Source organism: Dasypus novemcinctus, chromosome 18 (assembly GCF_030445035.2).
Source record: "Dasypus novemcinctus isolate mDasNov1 chromosome 18, mDasNov1.1.hap2, whole genome shotgun sequence".
Taxonomy (NCBI): domain Eukaryota; kingdom Metazoa; phylum Chordata; class Mammalia; order Cingulata; family Dasypodidae; genus Dasypus; species Dasypus novemcinctus.
The window spans coordinates 17471506-17487982 of record NC_080690.1 but is presented as its reverse complement, the minus strand read 5'-3'; the positions used below and the strand labels follow the sequence as shown (position 1 = coordinate 17487982).

At 41.7% G+C, this 16477-nt stretch overlaps 1 protein-coding gene across 2 annotated transcripts in view; it reads right to left on the bottom strand.

Moving 5' to 3' along the window:
• IST1 (IST1 factor associated with ESCRT-III) overlaps positions 1–3732 on the bottom strand; it is a 42897-nt gene extending 39165 nt beyond the window's left edge. For both annotated transcript variants that reach the window (XM_004456716.5, XM_004456718.5), the window contains exon 1: positions 3363–3732. The gene's annotated coding sequence lies outside the window, so the exon portion shown is untranslated. The remainder of the gene's footprint in view (positions 1–3362) is intronic.
• Between the last annotated feature and the right edge of the window lie 12745 nt (positions 3733–16477).

Here is a 16477-nt window from a genome sequence, read left to right as displayed (position 1 = left end):
ATCCATCAAAAGTGTACAATCAATGGTATCTGGTATAATCACAGTTGTGCATTCATTACTTCGATCATTATTAGAGCATTTTCATTATTTCAATAATAATAATAGATAAGCAAACAAAAAAATTTTTCACCTTTCACTCTCTCTATGCTTTCCCTGCTGTACTATTCTGTTTCCGTCTCTCTAGTTCGTGTACATATATTGCAAAAAGTCTTATATATGCAATTTTTCCCATATTCGTATTTCACATGTTATACACTCCCATGCTACATTTTAGCTTTCCTTCTAATAATAGAAGGAAATCCTTAGATTTTCTCTTTCAACCACCATCATACCCATATAATAGCTCTGCTAGTCACAAACACCAGGATGTGTTCTCACCATTTCATTTCCAAAGATTTACAAACAACCTTTTTACCAATTCTGCACAGATTAACCCTCAGCTTTCCATTCTCTACCCTCATTTTATTTTCTGGTGATCTATATTCTAATAATTAACTTCATGAGTTTACATATTTAGTTCATAATAGCATAACCATACAGTATTTGTCCTTTTGTATCCGGCTTGCTTCACTCAACATAATGTCCTCCAGGTTCATCCATGTTTAGTCCTATGTTTCACAACATCATTTCTTCTTACCGCTAAATAATATTCCACCCTATGTAGTTACCACAGTTTATCCATTTGTCAGTTGAGGGACACTTGGGCTATTTCTGTTTTGGCAATTGTGAATAATGCTGCTATGAACACTGGTGTGCATATATGTCTGTTGGTGTACCTCCTCTCAGATCTTCTGGGTATGTACCTAGTTGTGGTTTTGCCAGGTCACATGGTAGAGCCATGCCTAACTTCCTTAGGAACCGCCAAATAAACTTCCACAGCAGTGTACCATTCCACATTCCTACCAACAGTGAATAAGTGTTCCTATCTCTGCACATCTTCTCCAACACTTGTAATTTTCTGTTTTGTTAATAGCAGCCATTCTAGTAGATGTGAAATGATATCCCATTGTAGCTTTGATTTGCATTTCCCTAACGGCTATGATGTTGAACATTGTTTTCATGTGGGTTTTTTTGCCATTTGTATTTCTTCTTTAGAAAAATTCTATTTAGATCTTTTGCAATTTTTTAAAACTGGATCACTTGTCTTTTTATTGTTGAATGGTAGGATCTCTTTGTATATCATAGATATTAAGCCCTTATATTATGAACTAAATATAATGGGCAACCTCATGGCATTAACAGGTAGAATATAAGTCACCAGAACACAGAATGTGGTTAGAGAATGGAAAGCTAGGTTTTAATGCATGTAGAATTGGTAAAAACTTATTTGTACATGTTTGGAAATGAAAAGAAATGGTGAAAGCCCATCAAAGGATTTGTAATTAGTAGCACTAACATATGGGTATGACAGTGGTTTGGGTTTTTTTTTTTGGGTAATGAAAATACTCTAATATTGACGTAAGTGATGAATGCATAACTATGTGATTATACCAGATACCACTGATTGTACACTTTGGATGAATTGTATGCTTTATTAATATGTCAATAAAATTGATTTGTTAAAAAAAAAAAAAACGCAGCTAACAAAAAAACCAAAATATAAATGTATATTTTCTCAAAAGAAAAAAAGGAAATAATCAATGGTGGCAGTTAATTCCTACATATTCCAAGCAACATATCCTCACTTTAAGCTTCAATAAACATGACTCAATGTTAAAACTGGAACTAGATACAGAATTAAAGTCAGGGCCTGCCCGAAAAACAAATGAAACAGGCAGTAACTTATTTTAAAAATATAGCCTTTGCACACCTGCTCAGTTGCCTAAAACTTCCCTATTATGATTCCTTTGAGTTTGGAACTCTTTCTCATCTAAAACCCCCAATTATAAAATTCACTTGCTACAAACTACAGAATGGGAGAAAATATTTGTAAAACATGTATCTGATAAGGGTCTATAGGATCCAAAATATATAAAGAGCTTTTACAAATGAACAACAAAAAGGCAATCAAACCAATTTTAAAATGGGCAAAGAATAAGAACAAACATTTACCCAAAGACATATAAATGGCCAATAAAAACATGAAAAGATGCTCAACATCTTTTGCCATCAGGGAAATGCAAATCAAAATCACAATGAGCTACTATTGCACACCCACTAGGATAGCGATTATTTAAAAAACAGAAAATGCTGGAAAAGATAAGGAGAAATTGGAATCCTCATGTGTTGATGGTGGGAACGTAAAATGGTAGTCACTGTGGAAAAAGTTTGGTGGTTCCTCAGAATGTTACACATAGAATTACCGTATGACCCAGCAATTCCACTCCTAAGTATATACCCAAAAGAACTGAAAACAGAGACTTGAACAGTTCCTTGTACACCAATGTTCATGAAGCATTATTCATAACAGCCAAAAGGTGGAAACACCACAAGCAAACATCAACATATGAATGGGTAAACAAAATGTGATATTTTACTAAGCTGTAAAGTAGAATGGAGTTCTAACAAAATAAAAAAGGAATGGAGTTCTGACACATAGAGCAACATGGATGAACCTTGAAAACATGATGCTGAAATAATCCAGTGCTTTATAATGTAAAAGACCAGGCTTAATTTTACTTCTACAGAGAATGAAGGAGGCTGTGTCTTTTGTAATGATCCTAGTCCTATCACCTATTAAACCGACGCTCTTGGACTCCGAATCTCGTAAAGTTTATGCTGATGAATTTCAAGTCCTCACCTTCAGCAACCCCGGAGGAGAGGCGCTGAGGACATAAAGAGGAAAGGGTCGGTGAGGACAAAGAGAGGAGAGGGCTGCAGGTTTCTGACAAGGTGTCCCCAACAGACACGAACGGGTCTGCGATAGGGATCTGAGGCTGCTGCTCTCCGCAGCGTCCGCCCCCGCCCTCCCCCCAGGAAGCTGCCGGAACTCGGAGGCGATCAGCTCCCGGAGTCACTGTGGGCCAGAGGTGACAGAGTAAGGGTGTAGCCCGAGGAAGCCGCGGCTGAGTCTAGTCACCGACGGGGGCGGGAGACCAGGCCACGGCGTTTCACGCCCAGGGAAAAGACGCTTCGGGGCAAAGAGGACAAAAGGAAAGTCTGGTGGCTTCAAATGTCCAAGAGCACCCGTCTCCAAGCTGCCAAGGCCCTGCCACGCTCCTTGGCCTGTAGCCGCCTCCCGCGACGCGGCGCCTTGATCCAGACCTCCGGCCTGACACACCACGAACTTTCCCTTTTACCTCACCTGTCTACCTAAGGATTGTTTGAACCTCGGGCCCCAGACTTGGCTGGGGACCTCCAAATACGGAACGCAGAGTGAGGAGGACAACAAAGAGCCCTGAAGTCCAGTATGCCACACTCACCTGACCGAATCCACGCGTGAAAAGTGCAGAGACAGGATTCGGAATCAAAGATCAGCATCCAAAATGGCCTCTCTCTTGGCCACAGCACAGCAAGCGCCGGCGGAGGGATCCGTGGGACGGAGCTATCCACTCCCTCCTTTCCAGGGATTGGGCTGGGCGACCGCCGCTCCCAGAACTGAAGACGGACCGCCGCCCGCCTGTGCTCTGTGCTCCTTCCTCCTTCCTCCTTCGAGGCCGGCGCCGCCGGGGACTACTTCCCGCGGCGGAGGCACGGCCGTGGCTTACGGCAGTGGCGCGCGGCTTGTCCCGCCGGCTGAGTCGGGCTGCAGGGACGCGTCCTGGGTTCCGTAGGTCTCGCGGTGAGATCTGCAGCCCGGGTCTCTGCGGCTCCGCCCCCGTTGCCCCGGATCCAGATTGTTCCGGTTCTTGGCCATACTGGTTCCAGTATTCCCTTTCAAACGCCTGAAGTTGATCCCTGAGCTTTGCTCCTTTCCCTCGCTCGACTCTCCACTTGCGCTCAGACACTTTCTCCTGAGTCTCGGGTTTCTCTCTTCAGGCGGAGGGGCTGAGCGGGTTTCGACCGCACTTTTGGAACAGACCACTAGTTTATCCGATCCTTCACCCGCCTTAGTTACCTACCATCTCTCGGTTTCATCTCCGTTCTCCAAAACCCTACCCTGTTTTAAGCAAAACAATTGCCCTTTCAGCCAGACTCTCTGAGGTCTGTATGATCTAAGTCAACAATATGATTCCCTCAGCGCTATATTCTCTGGCTATTTACCATCTAAGTGTTCAGTGGAAACTTTTTCACTTGGTTGTCTTTGATTTTAACTTAAGAAGCATTCTCTATCTAGCATTGGAAGGGTCTTCCTGAGGTCTTGGCTTCCAGAAGGAGGTAATCCTGCCCCCTGCTGTAGACGCTGCATCTAACGAGACCAAAACTGTGGTTTGCTAAATTGTGAAGGGATAGTGATATGACAAATATGGAGCTATGATGCATTATTACGTGAGGTTTATAAGAATTTAGAAATACTGTGTCTTTATAACCATTTGCAATATTTCTAAATAAAACCAGGTTCTAGAACTTCAAAATAAGCAGTGCAATGGGTTGAATTGTGTCCCTCAAAAGTCCTTACCCCTCGTACCTCAGAATGTGATCTTATTTGGAAACAGAGTCTGAAGATTTGGTTAGTCAAAATAATGCTAAACTGGATTAGCGTGGGACCTAATTTCATTTAACCGGTGTCCTTATAAAAAGGGAACATTTCAACACAGAAAGACACAGCAGAGTACATCATGTAATAATTGGAGCAGAGATTGAAGCCCAAGAATTCACAGCAAACTACCAGCAGCCAGAGAAGAGGCAGGGCACAGAATGAGCATGGGCTGGCCAACATCCTGATTTCAGACTTCCAACATCCACAACTGTGAAACAATAAATTTCTATTGTGTTAAGCCACCCAGCTTATGGTACTTTATTCCTGTGGCAGCCCCAGGAAACTATGATACACAGTGTTTGTATTCTTTTAAACATGTTGGTTTTGGAAGCGGATTAGGCTCAACTGATAGAGCATCAGCGTACCACATAGGAGGTCCAGGGTTCAAACCCAGGGCCTCCTGACCCGTGTGGTGAGCTGGCCCGCGCGCAGTGCTGATGCATGCAAGGAGTGCCCTGCCATGCAAGGGTATACCCAGGTAGGGGAGCCCCATGCATGAGGAGTGAGCCCCTCAAGGAGTGCTGCCCCATGCGAAAAAGCACAGCCTGCCCTGGAGTGGTGCCACACATGGAGGGCTGACACAGCAAGATGACGCAACAGAAAGAGACACAGATTCCTGGTGCAGCTAAGAAGAATGCAAGCGGACAAGGAAGAATGCGCAGCGAATGGACACAGAGAGCAGACAGGGCAGGGGGAGGGGGAGGACACGGAGAGAAATAAATAAAAAATAAATCTTTAATAAAAATAAATGTGTTGGTTTTCTTTTTTGTTTTTCAGTAAATATATTCATTTATAATTCAGTACATTGTGCAACAAGATAATGGGACTAAAAAAAAAAGAGCATAGACTTCTCTAGAGTAAAGATCCTTAGAGCCACTGCAACCAAGTGTAATATGTTTGGACCTTCTTTAGAGCCTATTTCAAACATACCAACTGTAAAAGACACTTCTGAGACAACTGAGGAAATTAGATTATGGACCAGATATTAGACAGAAAATAATTATTTTGTTAGACATGAAAATGACATTGAAATTTTGTAAGGAAATGTCCCTTTTTTTAAAAGATTTATTTATTCCCCCGTTCCCCTCCTCCCACCCTGCTGTTTTTGCTCTCTGTGTTGTCTTCCCTTCTCATTTTCTCTCCTCTAGGATTCACCAGGATTCAATCCTGGAGACCTTTGATGGGGAGAGAGATTCACTGTCAATTGTACCACCTCAGTTCCTGGTTCTGCTGTACTTCACCTTGACTCTCCCTTTGTCTCTCTTTTGATGCATCATCATCTCGCTAAGTGACTCATCTGGTGGGGCACTGGCTCACCACGCAGGCTCTCACGCAAGCACTCATGGGCACTGGCTCACCACACAGGCACTCACACAGGCACTGCCTTGCCGCATGGGCACGCTTTCTCTTCTTTTTCACCAGGAGGCCCTGGGAATCAAACCCCTGTCCTCTCATATGGTAGGTGGAAGCTCTATCATTTGAGGCACATCTGCTTCCCAGGAAATGTTCCTTTTCATCAAAGAAATGCATACTGTATGTAGAGAGAAAATGGTGGCAAAATCTTGATAATTGTTGCATCAGATGATGGCTATTATACTATTTCTTCTATTAAATATGTGCAAAGTGTTCATAGTAACTTTTTAAATTAAGTCTATGTAATAGGAAAAATTAAACAAACAGTATAAATACACTAATTATTTAGATCCAAAAAGTGGATCTTCTACAAGAAAACTGGCACTAGATTAAAAGACTGAAGAGACATAACTACCAAATGCAATACATGAAACTCAATAGGATCTTGGTTGGAAAAAAATAGATATTTGGGGAAATTTGAGAAATTTGAATATGTACTAGATCTTAGATATTATAAAATTACTTAATTTTCTTCGGTGTAATAAGGTAATGTAGTTAAGTAGGAAAAAGTCATTTCTTTTTTTTTTTTAAGATTTATTTATTTAATTTCCCCCCTCCCCCGGTTATCTGTTCTCCGTGTCTGTTTTCTGCGTCTTGTTTCTTCCTCCGCTTCTGTTGTCATCAGCGGCACTGCCGCGGCGCCATTCCTGGGCAGGCTGCACTTTCTTTTGCGCTGGGCGGCTCTCCTTACGGGGCACACTCCTTGCGCGTGGGGCTCCCCTACGCGGGAGACATCCCTGCGTGGCAGGGCACTCCTTGTGTGCATCAGCACTGCACATGGGCCAGCTCCACACGGGTCAAGGAGGCCCGGGGTTTGAACCGCGGACCTCCCAATTGGTAGATGGACGCCCTAACCACTGGGCCAAGTCCGTTTCCCAAAAAAGTCATTCTTAGGAGACTTATGCTGAAGGACAGTATTTAAAAGTGTCATGGCATCTACTAATTACATTCAAATAGTAACAAAAAGTGTATGTATATACAAAGCTATTATACATTTCCACAGGAAATGGGCCAAGATGAAAAGGACTTAACTGGCAGAAATCTTGTGTGGAGACATACGAATTTTCCTAGACAGGAAGATCATTAAATATCTATAGGAGGCAGTAGATGTGAGGTGTGTAGTCTTCCCTGATAACCAGCAGACTAAATCAATTTCCCTGACAACAGGTATGTTCTGATCCATTCTGCATTTACTTCTCAACTGTTCTGCATTTAGTTCTCATCTATTCTGCATTTATCTTAAAATCAGACTGCAAGAGAATGAATTCAATACCCTCTTTTTCTTCTTTCTTGAAGTGGAGATATTCTTACTGTTCTTCCTTATTTAAAAGTAATATAAGTAAAGTATATATAGGCCAGTGTAACAGCCCCCAAACCATTATCACATTTTTGTGTTATTATTCCAAATATATTTTTTTAAAGATTTATTATTTATTTATTTCTCTCCTCTTCCCCCCCCGACCCCCCTGCCCCAGTTGTCTGTTTTCTGTGTCTATTTGCTGCATCTTCTTCGTCCACTTCTGTTGTCAGCGGCATGGGAATCTGTGTTTCTTTTTTTGTCGCATTATCTTGTTGTATCAGACCTTCGTGTGGGTGGAGCCATTCTTAGGGAGGCTGCACTTTCTTTTGCACTGGGGGCTCTCTTACAGGGCGCACTCCTTGCTCATGGGGCTCCCCTACATGAGGGACACCCCTGCGTGGCAGGGCACTCCTTGCGTGCATCAGCACTGCACATGGGCCAGCTCCACACGGGTCAAGGAGGCCCGGGGTTTGAACCGCAGACCTCCCATGTGGTAGATGGACACCCTAACCGCTGGGCCAAGTCCGCTTCCCTCCAAATATTTTATATATAAAAATTAACATGAATAGCGTAATACTATACACTCTGTTCATTAAACTTGCTTTATATTTACTATATTCTAGTGATCTTTTTTTGTCAATATATAGAGAGCTCATCATCTTTTTAAATGGATAAAGAGTATTCATTTTATGGTTACCTCATTATTTTACTAATACCCTATTGGTATTTAGATTGATTTCAGTAATGTTCTGTAATGGGCTGTAGTGACTATCATTCTAAGAATATCTATGCATAATTTTCTAATTATTTGCTAAGAACACATTCCTGTAAATAGTGTAGCTAGGTCAAAGGGTATGTATATTTTAAAAATTAATACCCATTAGCAGACTTCTCTCCCAAAAGTTTCTATCAGTTAATTTTCCTACCAATAGTGTTTGGGAATGTGCATTTTCTGGGCATTACCAATCTTTCTAATTTTGCAAAGCTAATGGGTATAAAATAGTTTAATTTGCATACCTTTGAACATTAATAAGATTGGCTATCTTTTGTGAATAGTATCCTCATGATAGTCTTTTGTCCATTTTGTTTTAAAAATGAAATTTTAATGTAATTCATAAATATAGTAAAACACACACAGCTGAAAAAGAAGTACAGTGAAAAGTAAGTCTCTCAGGCTGATCCTTCAGTCTCCATCTCCAGAAGAAGAGTAATGTAACTAGATGCTTAAGCACGTGCATAAGTTACTTTCTCTCTGTGTGTTTCCTCATCTATAAAATGTGAATAATATTACCTACCTTAATAAAATTGTCATGAGGATTACATATGTTAATTTATGAAAGCTCTTAGTGCCTGACAAATAATGTTTGTTTTTAGTATCCTTCCAGTGACATGATCTGCATGTAAAACTATGCAGTGCCAGTTGGGCTGTGAGCCTCAGCAGAGCTGCAACACTGTTGGACTTCCCCAGGTCAGCTACTAGGGAGGTGAGGATGGTCAACCACAACACCAGGGAACCGAGAGAGTCTACAACTGCAAGCAGGAGAAATCGCATCCATCAGCCATGTGGGATCTAAGCCCCCTCTCAATTTAGAGGTGGGGTGGACATTGCCATCCCAGGGTCCACAGGATGGAGGAATAAAATATGGATTAGAGTGGATTTACTGGTATTCTGGAAAGCGGATGTGGCTAAACTCATAGAGCATCCGCCTACCGTATAGGAAGTCCAGGGTTCAAATGCAGGGCCTCCTGGCGCATGTGGTGCCCTGGCCCATGCGCAGTGCTGCTGCATGCAAGGTGTGCTGTGCCATGCAGGGGTGTCCGTGGCATAGGGGTGCCCCACATGCAAGGAGTGCGCCCCGCAAGGAGGGCCACCCATGCGAGAAAACACAGCCCACCCAAGAGTGGTGCTGCAAACATGGAGAGCTGACGCAGCAAGATGACACAACAAAAAGAGACACAGATTCCCAGTGCCACCTGAAAACAACAGAAGCAGACAGAGAACACACAGCGAATGGATACAGAGAGATGGGGGAGGGGGGCAGGGGATGGGGAGAGAAATAAATAAAATATATCTTTAAAAAACAACTGGCATTCTACTATAGAACTATTGTGACTCTAGCAATGGAAGAAAGAAATTGCATCATTGATGTGGAGACAGTGGCCGTGGGAGTTGCTGAGGGCAGGGAAAGGGAAGAAGAGGTGTGATATGGGGGCATTTTGGGGACTTGGAGTTGTCCTGAATGATATTGCAGGGACAGATGCAGGACATTATATATCCTGCCATAATCCACTGAATGGATTGGGGGAGAGTGTAAATTACAACATAAACTATAATCGATTTGGCGTAGCAGTGATCCAAAACATATTCACCAAATGCAATGAGTGTGCCACACTGATGAAAGAGGTTGTTGATGTGGGAGGAGTGGGGGTGGGGGGTGGGGAGTGGGGTATATGGGAACCTCTTATGTTTTGTAATGTAACATTTTATGTTGTGATCTATGTATCTTTAAGAAAAAGACAAAAAAATTTTGCTAAAAAAATGGTGTTCAGGGAAGGGATGTGGCTCAAGTGATAAGGCCTCTGCCTACCATATGGAAGAACCGGGTTCGATTTCTGGGGCCTCCTGGTGAAAAAGAAGAAGTGTGCCCGCATGGCGAGCCAGTACATGTGCGAGTGCCCACATAGTGAGCCAGTGCCCATGCCAGTGTCTGCGTGTTGAACCAGTGCCCGTGCAATTGAGTTATGCAGCAAGATGATGATGCATCAAAAGAGACAAGGGGAGAGTAAAGGTGAAGTGCAGCAGAAACCAGGAACTGAGGTGGTGCAATTGACAGGGAACCTATCTCCACATCAGAGGTCTCCGGGATCGAATCCTGGTGAATCCAAGAGGAGAGAAAGTGAGAAGGGAAGACAAAACAGAGAGCAAAAACAGCAGGGCAGGAGGAGGGGAAACGGGGGAGATAAATAAGTCTTTTTTTTTTTAAAGTATGCATATATGTGCTTTTTAAAAACATGTATGGGTGGGGGGTGGGGTATATGGGAACCTCATATTTTTTAATGTAATACTTTTTGTGATCTATGTATTTTAAAAAAGACAATTAAAAAAGAAAGAAAAAAACCACGTATAGTAATGTACTATACATACTATTCAATAACTTACTTTAAGATGTATATATACATAGGAAAGTTTTCTGTATCAGTATTTATCAATAATTCTTATTCTTTTCAAAGGTCACATAATATTCCATTGTATATGTGTACCATAATTTTTTAAGCACTTCTCTATTAATGGGTATTTACCTTATTTCCAATGTTTTTGTCTCTTTACAGTGCTACAAAAACTAAATCTTTGCCGGCATGAGTTGTGCTTGGGTAATTTCCCAGAAGCAGAAGAACTAGGTCAAAGAGTAGTTACATTTTTTATTTTAATAGATATTGCGAAATTGCCTTTCAAAGAGGAAGTATCAATTTATACCACCACCAATGTATGAGAATTACTATTTCCTCATGCCCTCAGTAAAGCAGTGTGGTTAGATAATTTTGGGGGTCCTTGATATGATTGCAGCCTTGTTCAAACCATGAAACTAAAGATGAGCTAAAAGTGTCATGATTAATTTAGAAAAATTGCTTCCTGCTAAGGAGTTGCTGGAATTCAACAATCTTCATCTGGGTCCTGGGCTTCAGTCAAACATATCCATTTAGATCCTATACTGTGTCAACTGTGAATTTCACCACAACCAGCCATTTCTTCAAAACAGTATCTCTGTTCCTAGCCTAACAAACCAGTTTCTTTCAAAGGCCAAACAAAGCGATCTTGCACTGTTTCCCAGGAAACTCTTGCTTTGCTGGTAGGACAAAAATCATTGCATAACATTTCTTTGTTCAACTAACCAGATACTCTTTTTGTGTAAATTATTATAACCAGTGGCTGTAACTAAATTTAGCATAGTGGTTTTTTGGTAAAGTTTATTATTTATTTATTTCTCCCCTCCCCCCCACCAGTTGTCTGCTCTCTGTGTCCATTTGCTGTGTGTTCTTCTATGACCGCTTCTATCCTTATCAGCGGCATCCGGAATCTTTGTTTCTTTTTGTTGTATCATCTTGTGTTAATTCTCTGTGTGTGAGGCGCCATTCTTTGTCAGGCTGCACTTTCTTTCGCGCTGGGAGGCTCTCCTTAAGGGGCACACTCCTAGCACATGGGGCTCTCCTACACGGGGGCACCCCTGCACAGAGGCTCTCCTTGTGCGCATCAGCACTGCACATGGGCCAGCTCCACATGGGTCAAGGAGGCCCGGGGTTTGAACCGCAGACCTCCCATTGGTAGGTGGACGCCCTATCCATTGGGCCAAGTCCACTTCCCATGGCATAGTGTTTGAACTACCTTACCAGACCTGTTTTTTACAGCCTCTCCAGCTAAGAATGGTTTTTACATTGTTAAGGGCTTATTTGTTGTTGTTTTTAAGATTTATTTTATTTATTTATGGTTTTAAGATTTATTGATTTCTCCCCACCCTCTCACTTGCTGTGTCCCCAGGAAGTAAGCTCACAGAGGAAAGAGAAGCAAGCCCCAAGAAGGGAGGAACCCAGGAAGCCTGAACCCTTGCAAACATCAGCAGACATCTTGCTCCAACAGGGGAAAGTAGAGTTTGGTGAGGGAAGTAACTTATGCTTTATGGTCTAGTATCTGTAAGCTCCTACCCCAAATAAATACCCTTTATAAAAACCAACCAGTTTCTGGTATTTTGCATCAGCACCTGTGATGGTTAGGCTAGTGTCAACTAGGCCAGGTAATTGTGCCCAGTTGTTTGGCCAAGCAAGCACTGGGCTAACTGTAATACAAAGGCATTTATGGACTTTAGTCACCATTGACTTTACTGCAGTGGTAAATCATAGATAGCTGGTTATAATTACATCAATCAGGGAGATTGCCATCAGCAATGAGTGATGCTTAACCCAATTAAATGAATGCCTGAAGAGGGGAAGTGATTCCAGCATTGAGAGAGAATTTCCCTGCTCGTCCTTGGGCAGCCAACATCTCCCAGACCTCGTCAAGAACCTTCACTGGATTTTCATTGCAGCCCCTGGTTGTGGCCTACCTGCGGAACCTGAACTTGTGCATCCCCATGGCTGTGTGAGAGACTCTTATAGAATCGCATACTATTGAAGATATCTCTTGTTGACTGTTTCCCTAGAGAACCCTGACTAATACAGCAAACCTTTGGCTAACTAATACACCTGGTTTTACCTTCAACTTCTGCATATTGTGTTTATCAATAAATGGAAAGAAAAATGCATAAAATAATGGCTATTATTCTGACTTAGGTCCATATATAAGATCAAAAGAAAGTTCTCAAAATCAGGTTGTTTTCATGAGATTTGTCATCACTTTAATCATCATGAAAACCTTAATATTTTTTAAGGGATTTGAAAGGGATGAAGAGTTGTAACTCAGATTCTCAACACAAATTTATAATATCTCCTCTAAAATGGAGGCTTTTATCAAGACTATGTGATACTGATTAAGGATGGCTAGATAGATCAATGAAATAGAATTGAGAGTTCAATTAAGCCCACATATTTATGGGTCAATTGATTTTTTTTTTAAGATTTATTTTTTATTTATTTCTCTCCCCTTCCCCACCCTCCCTCCAGTTGTCTGCTCTCTGTGTCCATTTGCTGTGTGTTCTTCTGTGGCTGCCTGTATTCTTGTCAGCGGCTCCAGGAATCTGTGTCTCTTTTTGTTGCATCATCTTGCTGGGTCAGCTCTCCATGTGTGTGGCGCCACTCCTGGGCAGGCTACACTTTTTTCATGTTGGGCGGCTCTCCTTACAGGGTACACTCCTTGCACGTGGGGCTCCCCTATGCAGGAGACACCCCTGCATGACATGGCACTCCTTGTACACATCAGAGCTGCATATGGACCAGCTCATCACATAGGTCAGGAGGCACTGGGTTTGAATATTGGACTTCCCATGTGGTAGGCAGATGCTCTATCTGTTGAGCCAAATCTGCTTCCCACTGATTTTTTTTTCACTTTTTTTTAATTGAAGTATATCATTCATACATGAAAACATATAAACAATAAGTGTATAGTAAAGATTGTGAACTTACAAAATAAACATACATAACATCACACAGGGGTCTCATAAATCACCCCTCCACCAACTCTTTGCATTGGTGTGAAACATTTGTTACAAACTATGCAAGAGCATCATCAAAATATTTCTACCAACTATAGTCCTTATCTTACATTTGGTGTAGTTTTCCCCCAACCAATACTTTTTTTAAAATGTATTTTTGTTACAGATACTGTGAACTTGCAAAACAATCATGCAGATATGTAGATTTCCCATATAACTCCACACCCTGGTGGAACATTTGTTAGAGATTATGAGATAATATCATCAGACTATTACCACCAATCATGGTCCATGGCATACATTTGGCGCACTTTTCCCATACACCTCCACTATCAATACAGTATAACTTGGCATTAATGCAAGAATATTACAGTATTGCTGTTAACCACAGTCTATAGGTCACACCAATTGTAGTTTTCCCATGTCTCTCCATATTCCCAACACCCTGCAATAGTGGTGTACCTCTGCTCTAGCTCACAGAAGGACTCTCTGGCATTTGTACCCTTAACCACAATTCTCAACCATCTCTGGGTTCACTGTGTTATTCGGTCCCTAGATTATTCTTTAGCTTTCTTTCTATTGACATTACTTCCCCAGACTACCTTTGTCAGTCACAATCCCATTTATAAACAAGTTGTTTCTCACTATAATGTGTTACTATCAACTCTATCCATCTCCACACTTTTACAATCAAGTTAATTAAAACCTCTATGTACATTAAGCATCCATAGTTCTTCTCAACCCTCCTCGTATCTCCTTATAACCTATACTCTAGGTTCTAGTTCCATGTGTTTATTATTTGTATTTAGTTCATATTAATGAGACCATGCTATATTTGTTTTTTTGTGTCTGACTTACTTCACATAGTATGTCTTCAAGACTCATCCATGTTATCACATATGTCCCAATTTCATTTCTTCTTATTGCAGCATAGTATTCCATCGTACATATATATCACATTTTGTTTATCCATTCATTGGTGGATGGACACTTGGGTTGTTTCCATCCTTTGGCATTGTGAACAATGCCGCTATGAACATTGGTGTGCAGATGTCTGTTTGTGTCATAGTTTTTAGTTCTTCTGGATATATTCTTAGTAGAGGAATTGCTGGATCATATGGCAGTTCTATATTTAGCTTCCTGAGGAACCACCAAACTGTCTTCTACAGAGGCTGCACCATTTTACATTCCCACCAACAATGAAGAGTGTTCCTATTTCTCCACATCCTCTCCAGCACTTATTGTTGTCTGTTTTTTTAATAATGGCCATTCTATGGGCCAATTGATTTTTGACAAGACTGCCAAGACAATTCAATGGGGGAATCAGTCTTTTCAACAAATGGTGCTGGGACAACTAGACATCTACATGCAAAAGAATGAAGTTGGACCCTTACCTCACACCACATATAAAAATTAACTAAAAAATGGATCAAAGACCTAAATATGAACTAAAATTATAAAACACTTAGAACACATAGGTGTAAATCTTCATGACCTTGGATGAGTGAAGTCTTCTTAGATGTAACACCAAAAACAGAAAGAACCAAAGAAAAAATACATAAATTGGATTTCATCAAAATTTAAAACTTCTGTGCTTCAGAGGATTCTATCAAGAAAGTGAAAAAAGGGAAGCAGATTTGGCTCAACTGATAGAGCATTCGCCTACCACATGGGAGGCCCAGGGTTCAAATCCAAGGCCTCCTGACCTGTGTGATGAGCTGGCCCACGCACAGTGCTGATGTGCACAAGGAATGCTATGCCACGTAGGGCTGTCCCCTGCATAAGGGAGCCCCACATGCAAGGAGTACACCCTGTAATGAGAGCCGCCCCACGGGAAAAAAGTGGAGCCTGCCCAGGAGTGGTGCCGCACACATGGAGAGCTGACACAGCCAAATGATGCAACCAAAAGAGATACAGGGAAGCGGACTTGGCCCAGTGGATAGGGCATCCGTTTACCACATGGGAGGTCTGCAGTTCAAACCCTGGGCCTCCTTGACCCGTATGGAGCTGGCCCACACACAGTGCTGATGCGCACAAGGAGTGCCCTGCCACGCAGGGGTGTCCCTGCATAGGGGAGCCCCACGTGCAAGGAGTGCACCCCATAAGGAGAGCTGCCCAGCGTGAAAGAAAGTGCAGCCTGCCCAGGAATGGCACCGCACACACAGAGTTGACGCAGCAAGATGATGCAACCAAAAAAACACAGATTCCCATGCCGCTGACAACAACAGAAGTGGACAAAACCAAGAACACGCAGCAAATGGACACAGAGAACAGACAACTGGGGTGGGGGGGAAGGGGAGAGAAATAAATAAAAATAAATAAATAAATAAATAAATCTTAAAAAAAAGAGAGATACAGATGATTTCCTGGTGCTGTTGACAAGAATACAAGCAGACACAGAAGAACACACAGCGAATGGACACAGAGAGCAGACAACTGAAGGGGGGGAAGGGGAGAGAAAATTTTTTTTTAAAGTGAAAGAAGCAACACTGAAAATGGGAGAAAATTTTTCCAAATCATATATATCATAAGAGTCTAGTATCCAGAATATAGAAAAAACTCTTCCAATTCAACTATAAAAAGACAAATAACCAATTTCAAAATGGGTAAAGGAGTTGAATATTCTCTGAATGGTCAATAAGCACATGAAAATATGCTCAACATCAGTAGTCATTAGCGAAATGCAAATCAAAACCATAGAGATACCACTTCATATCCACCAGGATGGTTTTAATGTAAAAGACAGACAATAAGTGTAGCAAGGATGTGGAGAAATTTGAATCCTCCTACATTGCTGGTGGGAATATAAATGGAGAAGCTGCTTTGGAAAGCAATTTGACAGCTCCTAAAAAAATTGAATGTAGCGTTTCCATATAACCCAGAAATTCTACTCCTGTGTATATAGCCAGGAGAATGGACAACACATATCCACACAAAAACTTATATATGAATGTTCAGAGCAGCATTATTCAGAACAGTTGCAAAGTGGAACAACCCAAATGTCCACCAACTGGTGAATGGATAAACAAAATGTGGTATACCCAT